This window comes from Petaurus breviceps, unplaced genomic scaffold (assembly GCF_028583685.1).
Source record: "Petaurus breviceps papuanus isolate PSGF00001 unplaced genomic scaffold, PetGlider_PUasm1.0 38, whole genome shotgun sequence".
Taxonomy (NCBI): domain Eukaryota; kingdom Metazoa; phylum Chordata; class Mammalia; order Diprotodontia; family Petauridae; genus Petaurus; species Petaurus breviceps.
In genome coordinates, this window is record NW_027186304.1 from 103857487 (window position 1) to 103864440 (window position 6954).

At 38.2% G+C, this 6954-nt stretch overlaps 1 protein-coding gene across 2 annotated transcripts in view; it reads left to right on the forward strand.

Moving 5' to 3' along the window:
• The window catches only part of BCL2 (BCL2 apoptosis regulator), a 238077-nt gene extending 233745 nt beyond the window's left edge, over positions 1–4332 (forward strand). For both annotated transcript variants that reach the window (XM_069100238.1, XM_069100237.1), the window contains exon 3: positions 1–4332. This exon is cut by the window's left edge and continues 1623 nt beyond it. The gene's annotated coding sequence lies outside the window, so the exon portion shown is untranslated.
• Positions 4333–6954: the final 2622 nt, after the last annotated feature.

A 6954-nucleotide genomic window follows, 5' to 3' on the forward strand; every position in this document is an offset into this window, starting at 1 on the left:
AGAGAGAGAGAGAGAGAGAGAGAGAGAGAGAGAGAGAGAGAGAGAGAACATGGTAAGGAAAGGAAGGACTTGAATCCCTTTTTCATTCAGATTGTAAATGTATCTCAAATAAGGCAGACAGATGAGGAGCAGTAAACTGTACCAAATACTGTCCAAACAGCATGCCTATATTTGGGGACTGAACCTCTGATATATCCATGTGATTCAAAGGAAGATTTTAATAAAGAAGGGAAATGTCAAAAGGAGTGTTATGGACTAACTGACTTATGCCTATGGAATTTGATGGTAAAGCTCATTAACTCATCATTATTATTATTTGTTCTTATTTGAAAACCTGGAAGGGGGAGAAAAAATTCCAGGTGTGGAATTTGGAGCTTATCTGCATCATCCTGGGAGTGAAGAAAAGAAAAAAGAAATGGTGGCTAAAACTGTAGAGAGTCTCAAAAGAGATCCAGCCTCCAACTCATAAACTAGAGAAGAATTTCTGTTTTAAGTTTAGATTTCACTTTGTGATGTACATGAAATACCTTTGAGGCATTATGGCATTATATACCATTTATCTGTATTAACTTTGGAATGTACTTTGTTCAATGTTTAATGCTGTAGTTGATGTGTTTTCAAAGCTGCTTTTTTTTTTTTAGGTATGTGCATCTCAGCATTTAAAAATTTTTTATTTAGTTATGGCCTCTACACTATTTGTTAGCAAGGATGAGGATTTTCCATTTAAAGTTCTGTATTTTGACTCTCCAGAAACTCTTAACAACACCTCTTGTAGCCTTTGGAGCTTGGACAGCTGAAGGAGAGGGAAATGTAGCTTTTGAGGGCGTTCATCTCAACATGGTTGTGTACCTTTGCTTTGAAACAGAAATGTTGAAACAAAGCAAAATGACATTTGCTGTGCTCCCCCGACCTTGTTCCTTGCAGGTTTACTTGACCTGGGCAATTCTGAGTTTAATAACTCAAGTTATTTGAGACAGTGTGCACATTTAATATAACCATAGGGTCCATTTGGATGAAAATCAAGGATAGAGATTTTCTAGGGCCTTATAATAATTAAGAATCTGGCCCTGGGAGTGTTTGACTTTTACAGAGTTGCCTCAAAATGGCCCATTTAAATACAGGTACCAAGTAAAGCCATGGGAGCTGATTTAAATGGGCCATTTTTCATGAGAGTTAGTAGCACTTATGGGTTCACACTTGGAACAGAATAGACTTATAGAGTGGAAAATGGCATGAAGTATAAGTCACTATTCAGAACCAAATCAGTGAAGAAGATGAAATTATTTTTTTTGGTTTCAATTTTGAAATGTTTTATTATTTTATGAAAGGTTTACATTATCAAAAGTGGCAAATATTGAACCAAAAGCCCTGTGCTGCTATGCCAACAAGATCACCTGCATGGAGTTGGTTTTGTAGTTCACTCCAAGTGTCAAGATTCTCCAAGCTGCTCTAGAAGTAATATGAAGTACCTTATAGACATTTAAGAGATAAAGTCTGATTGATGTTTGATTGTCTTTGTGGTTGTTGTTGTTAATTGTTGTGCTTAAAAAATCTGGGTTTCCCAGTATATTAGTAAAGTGTATATATATTAAAAGAAAAGTCACGTGGTTGAAGTTTGTTTGGTTTTCTCTTGCTGTTGGGGATCTCATTTTCTGGTAATCCCCATGAAAAACTTTTGCCACTTGACTCTAGAATTGTACAGTATTTCCATGCCTGCACTTGCTCAGAGACTAGTTGATAATGCATTTCTTATTGTTAAACATACTAGAAATGATGAATGTATATAAAAGTCTGAACTAATCAAATCTTTTTCTCCCTCTTCTTTCCTAGTATATTGTTCTTTATCTTTATCACTTTGGGCATACCCTCACTGAATCATTTACACCTAATTTTTATGTCATACCCACCCACCCACCCACACCCACACACACACACACACACACACACACCTCACACTGAGTGTTGGCTTATAGCCATTCCTCTATCCTTGACAAAAAAATAAGTGATTCCTGTATTGTCTAAGGCAGAGATATTGGGGCCATTGGCACTAAGAAAAAGCTATGAGGGAAAGAACACTTCACTGTCCTCATGAATAAATAAACTCTTACTTCCTAAAGGCTTTGAAAACCTTTCATGTAGAAAAGGACCACTTCGTGTAGAGGAAGAAAAATGCCACGTTGGGTAGTCAAGCAAGTTCTACCAGCCAAAATGTTCAGAAAGAGCAGGAATTATTTTTAGACTCTCTTTGTGGCAAGTAAAAGTTGAGAAATGCAGTAAGTACCCAAATAATTCTGGTCAAAACCAAACCAAACCAGCTAAACGACAAGAGTATGACCTCAAGTCTCCATTTCACCTTGTAAATTTCAGACATGCCTACTCATTTAGCAATGGCTTTTAATCACACAGTCAGTTATCAAGCATAAATATTGAGTGTTTCCTCTGTTGCCAGCACTAGATGCAATGATTATAAAATCAAAAAGGACTGAGAATCATGTTTAAAAGTGAAGAATCAGGGCCTTCCCAGCAATATGACATCAAGGATTGACTAAATTTTCAGGAGCCCAGGGCTGGGCTCTTGATTTGCATTGAAGCAAATAATTATGAACCTCCACCTTAAACCCCAATTATAACCCATTGAGACCTTTCAAAGTTATCTTTTCTTATCACTTACATTGAATGATTTACATGTATTGTGTGAAAGACAAAGGCAAACAAATGGTTCTAAGGACACCAGGGAACAGAGTTGAAGCTCATTCCAATTCTGTCCTTTAGAGTCTTTGGCAATGGGACACGAATGTGATTGCTCACATTAAAGAAAAAAAATGCCAACAACAACAAAAAATACATACATGGGTCTCAAATTCAAGTCCGTCTAATCAGATTCTTATTACTTTGAATTGTATGTGTTTTTAGGAATTTTTACTGTAATAATGTGTCTGGGGATTTTACTACATTTCCTAAAATCAAATCAATCTTAACAGGTGTTTTACAGAATAAGTGGACCTGACTAATTTACTGTAAAGTAAATATGGAAAAATTGAACTAGAACCTTTATTAGTGCTAAACATAATATCATATGATAATGGCCCAGTATGATAAGTGAATGTACAGCATCTAAGAGCATTTTACCACCCTCATATACAGCTCTACTGGCACCAATGGACCTTGGAGTCCATTTCAGTATGATGGTCAAAAAAATTCCCTTCAAAGTTGCCATTCTGGATACAAATTGGCATTCCAGATATGTGTGGTAGGTATTTAAACAGTCATGTGTTTGAACTAGTGGGATAGTCATTGACATAACCTACCTTAGAGTAGGGACATTTCTTTTTTCCTTATTTGCCATAGTGGTGTTTTCATAGGGTATGATGATAATGACAAAGTAATTCATGATTCTTTCTAATTAAACTCAGAAAATAATGATACCAGTCAGGTAGGCAAGAAAGAAACATTTTCTTATGTGATCTGGGTCTCTCTTCCATGGTCACTGAATGTATGGCCCCTTACCATTATGTAATCTATCACAATAGGAATTGGACATTATGGATGGTTCAATAGAAACTCATGATCACTCTCAGAAAAACAACCCCAAAGTGTCTGTTCTGATGCTCTCAAGTCAGTCATGCCATCTCTATATACAACTGATAGTACATTAATGATTTTGAAGGCTGGAACAGCAGCTTGTCATTTGTATAAAGGTATGGGGATTGCAACCTTGCAGATATTTCGCAGAGAGGCTTTATTACAGCAGCAATTTTTAAGGCTGTTACTACAAGTTGACCCTAATGCAAGTGGGCGTTTCCATGTATTTCCATTCTTTCCTTGGGAAAAAGTTTATAGCTAGTTTGCTTGGTGGAATATAATACAATCTTCATTTATATTGGCCAAGGTAGCATTGTGAAGTGGTTGTAGCTGGTCTGATTTTCTTTAGGGAACTCAAACAGCTGCATTCATTACAATTTTTTGAAGCCTTCAAAACATACAAATGTTATCTGCTTGGACTCTTTTCCCCCCGTTAAGTTAAACTTTAAACAGAATTCAACTTTGTGCAAAATATTTTGACTTTTTTCTTCCAGGAAGTTTTCTGTTTTTAACTTGGGAGCTGAATTTTCATTATCACCAGCATAATTGTACATAAAGCAGATTTTGTTTACGCAGTACCTTGGATATATGTATGGGAAGGTAAAGTAGTTTTCCAGTTTGCTACCCTTAAGTACAATGGCATTGTTTTTATGTTAGTTATTAGGGAGGGGGGATCACATTGCCATTAAATTTGTTGTGTCTGTCCAGTTATTATTGTGAAACAAGAAAAATAAAGTGCACTGTGAGCTATTGGTTATGTACCTGAATTGCTTATAATTTGTTGATGTCAGCTTTCCCTGCTAAGAATTATCATTGAACAAGACCCCTAACAAAGAGCTCTAATAAACTAGATTGACTACACACATAATATCCTTGGAGACTAGACTGTGGAATTCCTTTACAGGTGAAACCACCGCATACTGAGATTCCTTGGGTTCCCTGAAACTGAGGCCCCTTGGATAGGTCCAAGAAGGACATGGCTTATACAGAATCCCACTCCCCTAAGGAATGCTTTTGCCAGTTAGATTGTCCCTGGCCACATGCAGTGGATCATTTGTAGGTTTAGAAATCCTATTATCCATTTGATATGACTGGTCTGGGGAGGGAGAATGTAGAAAATGAGGAAAGGACACATTGGAGAATTATATCAGAAAGATTCTAACAAACTCAAAAGCCAACTTCAAAAGCCAAGGTTTTGAAGCCAACATTCACCAATTTGGGCTCCACCAGCCCTTTTCTTTAGGCCATGTAAACCCTAAGTAGCAATGCCCCCAAAAGGTGATAACTGATACTTCTGAAGTACTTTAAGGATTATAAAGTTATCTCCCAACAGCTTCAGACAATCCTGTCTCAACATCTCTAATTCCAAACTTCCTTTCTATTAACTTCCCTGTTACTGTTCAGGTTATCACCATCCTTCCAATTTCTCAGGTTCACAGACCTCCCCAGGTTCTCATTCTCACTCATGCCTTGCATTCAATTGATTGTCAAATCTCATGATTTTTACCTTTGAAACATATCTAGAGGGGCGGCCAGGTGGCTCATCGAGTAAGAGCACCGGCTCCAGTGTCGGGATGACCTGGATCAAATCCCGGGCTCAGATACTCAGCACCACACCCAGAAATAACTGGCTGTGTAACCTTGAGCAAGTTACTTAACCGGGATTGCTTTAAAAAAAAACATATCTAGAATTGGTTCCCTTCTCTCCAGTCAAACAGCTTTGACCTCAATTCAGTCCTTAATCACTTCTCACACAGACGATTCCAATAGCCTCCTAATTGGTCTCTAACTCCACTCTGTCCCTTCTCCAAACCATCCTCCACTCAGCTGATAAAGTGATATTCCTAAAGCATAGACCTGTTCTCCAATCCTTTTTCTTAGCAAACTCTAGCTCCAGGATCTCTTATAAAGCCCTTGGTTTGGTACTCAAGGCTTTCCACCAACTATTCCCTTTCTCTTTTTCCAGTTCTCTCACATTTTTCTCCTCTTTCCATGCCCTCTATAGTCTAGCAATACTGACTTAGATTTTCTTTTTTTTTTATGAGAAATTGGGGTTAAGTAACTTGCTCAAGGTTACATGGCCAGCCATTTCTGGGTGTGGTGCTAAGTGTCAGAGCCTGGATTTGATCCCCAGGTCATCCTGACACTGGAGCCAGTGCTCTTACTCGCTGTGCTACCTGGCCACCCCTGACCTAGATTTTCTATCTCCTAGAGCCATCACCATCCATCTCCCATCTTTAAACCTTCTCCCATGCCTAAAATGCTCTCTCTCTTCACATTTCCACATCCCTGGCTTCTGTTAAGATTTAGCTCAAGTCCCACCTTCTTCAAGAGGTCTAAGAGAGTTTGGATGATTGTTTAGTGATGGGTTAAAGCCAGCTCTTATAAGCTCGCTAGGGCCTTGTTCAATTTTCAGTGTAAACATTTGCATCTCAGAAATTATTGTTCAACTGTGTCTAACTCTTCATGACCCCACTTGGGGTTTTCTTGGGAAAGATACTGGAGTGGTTTTCTATTTCCTTCTCCAGCTCATTTTTAGAGATGAAGAACTGAGGCAAAGGGTCACACAGCTAGCAAGTGTCTAAGACCTGATTTGAACTCATGAAGATGAGTCTTTCTGCCACCAGGCCCAGCATTCTCCTGTGTTACCTAACTGTCCCTTAGAAATTGGCCAGGGCTATATAAATCAGGATGTGATTTACAGTAGACTCAGATTAAAATGTAATTGGGAAATGTTTAATAAAGTAAAAATATAGTATAAAATACAGAGATGATGTTAATTTGTGGTTTTCTAAGTCAACATGCAGCTACAGGGTCACATGAATTTGACACCAGCAGTCTAGAATTGGAGAAGGAAATGGCAAACCACTCTAGTATCTCTGCCAAGAAAACCCCATGGATGGTATTGGCATGCTATGGTCCATGGGGTCATGAAGAGTTATACACAGTAACAACAGTATAGACTAAAGAAATTGATGAAGAAAGTGTTAGTGCAGATTAAACTTAGACATGGTTTATGTGCACATTTCTTCCCCTCCCCCCCAAAAGCTTATTGTTAACATTTGTCATCACACTTCTGAACATGCTTCAGGGTCACCTGATAATACTGATGCTTGCACCAGGTTGAGCTTCAGGACCTGTAACTTTCACATATGTAAATTTCTCTAAGATCTGTGTTCCACCTTCCCAACACTTTAGAATAGCTATCAGCAGGTGCCATTGAATGAGAGCTTAAATATTTTGCACATTTATAGTTATTTTTTTTCTTCCTAACTCATCTTAAGGGTGACGGAAGGAGAAAGGCACAAGCATTTGTACAGAATCTAGTACGTTCCAGGCACTAGGCTAGGTGCTTTACAGACATCTCATTTA